Raw genomic sequence first — 10,054 nt, 5'->3', positions numbered from 1 at the left:
ATCTGCCGCTCCGTAAACCGCCGCAACCTACGTTATCCCTATGTACCCCTAATCTGCTACCCCTAACACCGCCGACCCCTATATTATATTTATTAACCCCTAACCTGCCCCCCACAACGTCGCCGACACCTGCCTACACTTATTAACCCCTAATCTGCCGAGCGGACCTGAGCGCTACTATAATAAAGTTATTAACCCCTAATCCGCCTCACTAACCCTATCATAAATAGTATTAACCCCTAATCTGCCCTCCCTAACATCGCCGACACCTAACTTCAATTATTAACCCCTAATCTTCCGATCGGAGCTCACCGCTATTCTAATAAATGGATTAACCCCTAAAGCTAAGTCTAACCCTAACACTAACACCCCCCTAAGTTAAATATAATTTACATCTAACGAAATAAATGAACTCTTATTAAATAAATTATTCCTATTTAAAGCTAAATACTTACCTGTAAAATAAATCCTAATATAGCTACAACATAAATTATAATTATATTATAGCTATTTTAGGATTAATATTTATTTTACAGGCAACTTTGTAATTATTTTAACCAGGTACAATAGCTATTAAATAGTTAAGAACTATTTAATAGTTACCTAGTTAAAATAATAACAAATTTACCTGTAAAATAAATCCTAACCTAAGTTATAATTAAACCTAACACTACCCTATCAATAAAATAATTAAATAAACTACCTACAATTACCTACAATTAACCTAACACTACACTATCAATAAATTAATTAAACACAATTCCTACAAATAAATACAATTAAATAAACTAGCTAAAGTACAAAAAATAGAAAAGAACTAAGTTACAGAAAATAAAAAAATATTTACAAACATAAGAAAAATATTACAACAATTTTAAACTAATTACACCTACTCTAAGCCCCCTAATAAAATAACAAAGCCCCCCAAAATAAAAAATTCCCTACCCTATTCTAAATTAAAAAAGTTACAAGCTCTTTTACCTTACCAGCCCTGAACAGGGCCCTTTGCGGGGCATGCCCCAAAGAATTTCAGCTCTTTTGCCTGTAAAAAAAAACATACAATACCCCCCCCCCAACATTACAACCCACCACCCACATACCCCTAATCTAATCCAAACCCCCCTTAAATAAACCTAACACTAATCCCCTGAAGATCTTCCTACCTTGTCTTCACCATCCAGGTATCACGATCCGTCCTGGCTCCAAGATCTTCATCCAACCCAAGCGGGGGTTGGCGATCCATAATCCGGTCCAGAAGAGGCTCCAAAGTCTTCCTCCTATCCGGCAAGAAGAGGACATCCGGACCGGCAAACATCTTCTCCAAGCGGCATCTTCGATCTTCTTCCATCCGGAGCGAAGCGGCAGGATCCTGAAGACCTCCAGCGCGGAACATCCATCCGGACCGACGACTGAACGACGAATGACTGTTCCTTTAAGGGACGTCATCCAAGATGGCGTCCCTCGAATTCCGATTGGCTGATAGGATTCTATCAGCCAATCGGAATTAAGGTAGGAATTTTCTGATTGGCTGATGGAATCAGCCAATCAGAATCAAGTTCAATCCGATTGGCTGATCCAATCAGCCAATCAGATTGAGCTCGCATTCTATTGGCTGTTCCGATCAGCCAATAGAATGCGAGCTCAATCTGATTGGCTGATTGGATCGGCCAATCGGATTGAACTAGATTCTGATTGGCTGATTCCATCAGCCAATCAGAAAATTCCTACCTTAATTCCGATTGGCTGATAGAATCCTATCAGCCAATCGGAATTCGAGGGACGCCATCTTGGATGACGTCCCTTAAAGGAACAGTCATTCGTCGTTCAGTCGTCGGTCCGGATGGATGTTCCGCGCTGGAGGTCTTCAGGATCCTGCCGCTTCGCTCCGGATGGAAGAAGATCGAAGATGCCGCTTGGAGAAGATGTTTGCCGGTCCGGATGTCCTCTTCTTGCCGGATAGGAGGAAGACTTTGGAGCCTCTTCTGGACCGGATTATGGATCGCCAACCCCCGCTTGGGTTGGATGAAGATCTTGGAGCCAGGACGGATCGGTGATACCTGGATGGTGAAGACAAGGTAGGAAGATCTTCAGGGGATTAGTGTTAGGTTTATTTAAGGGGGGTTTGGGTTAGATTAGGGGTATGTGGGTGGTGGGTTGTAATGTTGGGGGGGGGGTATTGTATGTTTTTTTTTACAGGCAAAAGAGCTGAAATTCTTGGGGCATGCCCCGCAAAGGGCCCTGTTCAGGGCTGGTAAGGTAAAAGAGCTTGTAACTTTTTTAATTTAGAATAGGGTAGGGAATTTTTTATTTTGGGGGGCTTTGTTATTTTATTAGGGGGCTTAGAGTAGGTGTAATTAGTTTAAAATTGTTGTAATATTTTTCTTATGTTTGTAAATATTTTTTTATTTTCTGTAACTTAGTTCTTTTTTATTTTTTGTACTTTAGCTAGTTTATTTAATTGTATTTATTTGTAGGAATTGTGTTTAATTAATTTATTGATAGTGTAGTGTTAGGTTAATTGTAGGTAATTGTAGGTAGTTTATTTAATTATTTTATTGATAGGGTAGTGTTAGGTTTAATTATAACTTAGGTTAGGATTTATTTTACAGGTAAATTTGTTATTATTTTAACTAGGTAACTATTAAATAGTTCTTAACTATTTAATAGCTATTGTACCTGGTTAAAATAATTACAAAGTTGCCTGTAAAATAAATATTAATCCTAAAATAGCTATAATATAATTATAATTTATATTGTAGCTATATTAGGATTTATTTTACAGGTAAGTATTTAGCTTTAAATAGGAATAATTTATTTAATAAGAGTTAATTTATTTCGTTAGATGTAAATTATATTTAACTTAGGGGGGTGTTAGTGTTAGGGTTAGACTTAGCTTTAGGGGTTAATCCATTTATTAGAATAGCGGTGAGCTCCGGTCGGCAGATTAGGGGTTAATAATTGAAGTTAGGTGTCGGCGATGTTAGGGAGGGCAGATTAGGGGTTAATACTATTTATGATAGGGTTAGTGAGGCGGGTTAGGGGTTAATAACTTTATTATAGTAGCGCTCAGGTCCGCTCGGCAGATTAGGAGTTAATAAGTGTAGGCAGGTGTCGGCGACGTTGTGGGGGGCAGATTAGGGGTTAATAAATATAATATAGGGGTCGGCGGTGTTAGGGGTAGCAGATTAGGGGTACATAGGGATAACGTAGGTGGCGGCGCTTTGCGGTCGGAAGATTAGGGGTTAATTATTTTAAGTAGCTGGCGGCGACGTTGTGGGGGGCAGGTTAGGGGTTAATAAATATAATACAGGGGTCGGCAGGGTTAGGGGCAGCAGATTAGGGGTACATAAATATAACGTAGGTGGCGGTCGGCAGATTAGGGGTTAAAAATTTTAATCGAGTGTCGGCGATGTGGGGGGGCCTCGGTTTAGGGTACATAGGTAGTTTATGGGTGTTAGTGTACTTTAGGGTACAGTAGTTAAGAGCTTTATAAACCGGCGTTAGCCAGAAAGCTCTTAACTCCTGCTATTTTCAGGCGGCTGGAATTTTGTCGTTAGAGCTCTAACGCTCACTTCAGAAACGACTCTAAATACCGGCGTTAGAAAGATCCCATTGAAAAGATAGGCTACGCAAATGGCATAGGGGGATCTGCGGTATGGAAAAGTCGCGGCTGAAAAGTGAGCGTTAGACCCTTTAATCACTGACTCCAAATACCAGCGGGCGGCCAAAACCAGCGTTAGGAGCCTCTAACGCTGGTTTTGACGGCTACCGCCGAACTCCAAATCTAGGCCTAAAAGTGGCGAAAATACTCTTAGGGTAACCAGACACCCCAAGTAAATAGTGCTCTCCAAGATACTAGCAATGAACAAGTTGAACCCCAAAGACAACCACTTCAAAATAGGAGAAATAGCTATGATTCTGAGGGATCCCAAGGATCCAGGAACCTTATTTCCACAGATGCAGTACACAAGAACCCAGTCGACCCTATTATAGAGGGGACCGGTAAGAATTAAGTTTCTTCTGCATCAGGTAAAGTGGCAGATTCAGGTAACACGTGGCGAAGGTCACAATTGTGTAATCATGCCAATTTTATGTGTGAAATGGTAGAAACTGCAGGGAGATATTATATATTAGCTAAGCTCCAGGATTCAGTTTCCAACCCTATCATGGGATTAATTGATACAGGATCTCAGGCAACTATTTTATCCCACAGGTACTACACACAGCTAAATGAGCTAACACCCCACAAACCTAAAATAAAATAATTTGATGGTTCACTAATAGGTGTTGTGGGTGACTCTCTAAAAGTCTATGGTACGGCATGGTTAAAATTTAAACTGGGGAACAGGGTCATAAGACACCCTGTCATTATAATGGATCTGTCAACTGATCGTTTAATTATTGGTAGTGATCTCCTGAAGTGATTAAGCACCATAATTGATTGCATAAATAATGTAATTTGGTCACAAGTAAAATGACCTACTAATTATGAAAAATCTGGTATATCTTGCACCAGGTATAACTGTCACGTGGTTCAAGAGAAACCAGATGCTGTGGAGATTCATTTTAGGAATGACTCTATACCTGAAATCACTATCCTACAAATAGTTGATCAGACTCCTTTAAGTTTCTCTGATGGTGTTACTTTTAAAATTTCGCCTGGAAAGATAGCAAATATTTCCTTAGATGGCAATGTATTAACCATATCCCTCCACAAGGGGGAGCCTAAATCCCCTAAGGGGGGAGGCCACGCTCAATACCTCGCTGGAATTGAGAGAGTTAAAGAGGATCTATTTATCCCTATGCAAAGTGCATGACCTTGGTAAAACCAAATATGCTAAATTGAACTTAAAACAGGAAGCTAGCTATATAAGCGAAGGCTAATTATCACAAATAGCTGAACCTAAAGTGATTAAATATCTTTCTCCCCAAGACCACTGTGTCCACGGCCTGGATGGCAGGTCTGAAAGGTATAATGTCACAGCTAGATGTTTATTATCTATCTCTATAGGTAATAAATCAGCAAAGCACCTGTTTTTAGTTTTAAATATTCCCCATAATCAAATATACATTGGCAATGATCTCTTACATAGATATGCCATACAAATAGATTTGATTAACTCTTGCCTCTGGAGCAGATTTAAGGGGGGCCCTGAAGTATTTCGGGATGAAAATGCAGCCCTGAAATGAAACTAGCAATTGCCATATCCTGTGGGTATGCAGGTGTCTAATGATGTTATAATCCCTGCTGGGGCTGATAAATTCCCCTTACCCTTACAGGTAAAAAGAGGTCAGAAATTAAAAACGTCTGAAACACTAATTTGCCTCTCCCATAGAATACAAAATCTGGGTATCACAATGACCCATAATCCTTTGGTAAATATTGGAATCTTCTAATACATGGTATCATGCATAACATGACCCCACAAGATGTAACCTTATACAAGGGAACTACCATTGGATATGCACTGGAATCAAGTTATTACACTTTTGGATTCCAGAATAATGTAGTCTAATAAAGTATATGATTCCCATAAAATAATCACCTTCATACAGCGCGCAGTACCTATATTCTCCAATAAGGGACCAAAATCTGTAATTGATCATTTAGAGGCTTTTGAAAATGCATTAGCTATAATGAATGTTACAAGTGAGAAATTAAAAATTGAATTTCTGCCCTGGGTATTTGACAGTAAGCATCACAAATTCTTTACTTCACTAAAGGATATGAATATTCATTCCTGGAATGAAATAAAATGACAATGCAGAAAAGAATTCGGGCAATATCGCACTAAAACTGCCGCGAAAATAGCGGTATATGGTTTAAAATGTAGTGCGAATCAGAGTCCAATCGAATTCCTTTCTGAATTGAAGAATGCGTACAGTAAGGCTGAAGATAATCCCAGATTTATAAATGTATTTTTTGAAGCATTGCCTACACCCATCAAAATTAACTTAGCTAGAGATTTTGATGAGGACTGCTCATTGGAATGGCTGATCAAAGAGAGTACAAAATTATACTCTATTCAGCAATCCAGTGAACAGGGGGTGAAAAAGGAGTCGAAACCCAAAATTGTAGCAGAAACTAGGGTGTCACCTAGCCCCCTCAATTTGTAGTCTAAAAAGAGAACCTATGCGGAGGTGGCCAGTCAAAACAGGCCATCTCCACAGAGGTTTAACTCTGCCACCTCCCCTACACAGGTTGAGGCGCAGAGAGACTATAACCAAAGTGGGGGACATAATCAGGTAAATAATTACTCACAAAGAGAATACTCACCAAATAATTGGTATCCGCACAAGGGTAGATACAATAGACGGCGAAGATATTCTCAGGGTAGCCAGACACCCTAGATTTATAATGCTCCCCAAAGTACTAATACTGAACAAGCTGAACCCCAGGGGCAACCACGCCAGAATAGAAATAGCGGCCCTGATTCTGAGGGAACCCAATGGTCCAAGAATCATTATCATGGGGCACCAAGAGATAGGCCCAGGGGTAGAGGTAACTTGTACAATCAGGTAGATATGCTGTTTACCCAGTTAAATCAGTTGAGCGAACAATTCGCTAATATGAGTCAACTTTCTACGGCTCAGCAACCGAACAATAATTTTTTAGGGGTACAGCCAGTAGTCAGCAGTGGACCACAGGCACAGTCATAAATACTGCAGTATCACCTGAAGGGGAGGGGAGAGATATACAAAATGTAACAATAAATATCAATGATACTAATCATGTTCTCTCCCCACAGACCGAAAACGGACAATTTAGCTGTGATGACAGGCAACCTCATCTGGGAAAAATTAACAAACCTCTTCCTTTGCAGCACTCCCTTAACCTTATTTCCACAGATGCAGTACACAAGAATCCAGCCGACCCTGTCATAGAGGAGACCGGTAGGTATGAAACCTCTTCTGCATCGGAAAACACGGCGAACTCAGGTAACACGTGGCGAAGCCCACAGATGTATGATAACGCCAACTTTATGTGTGAAATGGTAGAAAATGCAGGAAGGTATTATGTATTAGTTGAACTGCAAGATTCAGTCTCCAACCCTATCATGGGATTAATTGACACCGGCTCTCAGGCAACTATCTTATCCCACAGGTACTACACACAGCTAAATGAGCTAACACCCCACAATCCAAAAATAAGAGAATTTGACGGTTCTCTAATAGGTGTTGGGGGTGACTCCCTAAAAGTTTACGGTACTGCCTGGTTAAAATTTAAATTGGGGAACAGGGTCATAAGACACCCTGTCATTATAGTGGATCTGCCAACTGATCGTTTAATTATTGGTAGTGATCTCCTGAAGCGATTAAGCACCATAATTGATTGCATAAATAATGTAATTTGGTCACAAGTTAAAAGGTCTATCAATTATGAAAAATCTGGTGTATCTCGCACCCGACATAGCTGTCACGTGATGGAAGAGAAACCAGATGCTGTGGAGATTCATTTCAGGGATAACTCTGTACCTGAAATCACTATTCTACAAATAGATGATCAGACTCCTTTAAGTGTCTCTGATGGTAAAACTTTTAAAATCTCGCCTGGAAAGGTTGCGAATATTTCCCTAGATGGCGATGTATTAACCATATCTATCCACAAGGGGGATCATAGAATCCCTAAGGGGGGAAGCCACGCTCAATACCTCACAGGGATTGAGAGAGTTAAAGAGGATCTATTTATCCCTATACAAATGCATGACCTTGGTAAAACCAAGTATGCTAAAATAAACTTAAAACAGGAAGCTAGCTATATAAGTGAAGGCTTATTAGCACAGATAGCTGAACCTAAAGTGATTAAATATCTTTCTCCCCAAGACCACAGTGTCAGCAACCTGGATAACAGGTTTGAAAGCTGTAACATCACAGCTAAGTGCTTATTATCTATCTCTATTGGTAATAAGTCAGTGAAGCACCTGTTTTTAGTTTTAAATTCTCCCCATAATCAAATATACATTGGCAATGATATCTTACATAGATATGCCATACAAATAGATTTGATTAACTCTTGCCTCTGGAGCAGGTTAAAGGGGGACCCTGAAGTATTTCAGGATGAAAATGCAGCCCTGAAGTCAAACCAGCAATTGCCATATGCTGTGAATATGCAGGTATCTAGCAATGTTATAATTCCTGCTGGGGCTGATAAATTTCTTTTACCCTTACAGGTAAAGAGAGGTCAGAAATTAAAAACTTCTGAAACGCTAATTTGCCTCTCCCATAGAATACAAAATCTGGGTGTCACTGTAACCTATACTCCTATGGTGAATATTGGAACTTTTCCAATACATATTATTGTACATAACATGACCCCACAGGATATAACATTATCCAAGGGAACTACCATAGGATATGCACTGGAATCAAGTTATTACACTTTTGGATTCCAGAATAATGTAATTGGGCTAATACCTAAAGGATTCTTAATTGAAGAACAATTAATAGAACAATCCTTTGCATCTATGCCAGAGGGACTATTTACAATTCAGTCTATATATCCCTTAAGCTCAGAGGAAGGCATTTGTAAAATTGAAGAAGCCTCCCTTGTGTTTGATCAGTCGATTAAACAGCAAGAATACCAAAATACCCAGAGCCATGGGGGCAATGTAAATTATAATCAAGGAGACCTCACCTCTAGGTTGGAAGAAGCCTATGAAATAGGACAGCCTGAAATCTTTCCAGGATTTCAGCAAATAGACGAAGAGCAAATTTCCTTAGCTAATGGCTGTCCAGTGATGATGAATGCCGACAGCTACGAGAACTCCTGATGGAGTACAAGGATATTTTTTCTAGGGATTCTTATGACTGTGAGACTACAGACTTGCACATTGCAAGGATCCAAACAGATCCCAATACACCACCTGTCTTTGTTAAACAATACAGACTTCCTTTAACCTCATATGATTCTCTAGAAGAAATCATAAGGAACCTGGAAGAAAGAGGTATTATCTGACAGGTGCACAGCTCTTATAACAATCCTATTCTAGGTGTTCTTAAGCCCAATGGACAATGGCATTTGTGTGCTGACTTAAGACAGCTAAACAAAAAAGTGTACATGTCTGGCTGGCCTGTGCCATATATTGACCAGTGCCTAGCACAGATGCAGGGATCCAAAATATTCCCTGCCACTGATTGTGCACAGGGATATTGGACCATAAAGGTACATGAGGAGGACCAGTATAAGCTGGCATTTTCATTCCAAAAGGTCCAGTATGCATTCCAGAGACCTCCATTTGGATACGTAAATTCTGGACATGAGTTTGCTGTGTGTTTGCATAAGGCTATGCCTGATATACTGGAAAGGGGGACCTTATCTTATGTTGATGATCAAAAGCACAGATTTTGAAAAACACATCACAGAGCACAAACACGTTCTCAGCCAACTTAAAAGGGCAGGTGTCAAATTATCCCTACAAAAAGCTCAATGGTGCCACACTCGTGTAAACTTCTTGGGACATGAAGTTACTTCTGAAGGGCTAAATCCTAAGAAGAAAAATGTGGAAGCTATAGTAAATTCTAAAAACCCAACTTACTTAAAGGATTTGAGATCATTCCTGGGTATGACAAATTATTCTCGCAAATTCATTGATAATTATGCAGAATTAGCTAAACCACTACTACTTCTTCTAAAGAAGAATGTGAAATAGCACTGGAGTGAGACTAAAGAGACAGCCATCAAAGAGCTGAAGAGAAAACTCACTCAAGCACCTTGCTTAGCATACCCTGAAGGTGGTAAACCCTTCTTCTTAGAGACAGGTTACACAGATATAAGCATGAGTGCTATTTTATACCAAAAGCATGATAATTTAAGCAAACTCATTGCTTATGTGAGCAAAACTATATCCCCAGTAGAAATAAAATTTAGAGATTGCGAAAAAGCCCTCTTATCTACTGTATGGGCTTTACAAAATTCCCACAGCTATATCCAGGATGAGAAAATTATTGTAGAAACGGCCCACCAGCCTTTGCTATATCTGCAAAGTGAGAGAATAAGAGATGGGAATGTATCTAATAGCTGCATAACAGCTTGGACTCTTTCCTTACAAGGCTG

The sequence above is a fragment of the Bombina bombina genome, chromosome 1, assembly GCF_027579735.1.
Source record: "Bombina bombina isolate aBomBom1 chromosome 1, aBomBom1.pri, whole genome shotgun sequence".
Lineage (NCBI taxonomy): Eukaryota > Metazoa > Chordata > Amphibia > Anura > Bombinatoridae > Bombina > Bombina bombina.
The sequence above is the reverse complement of the archived record's forward strand: the minus strand, read 5'-3'. Positions refer to the sequence as shown.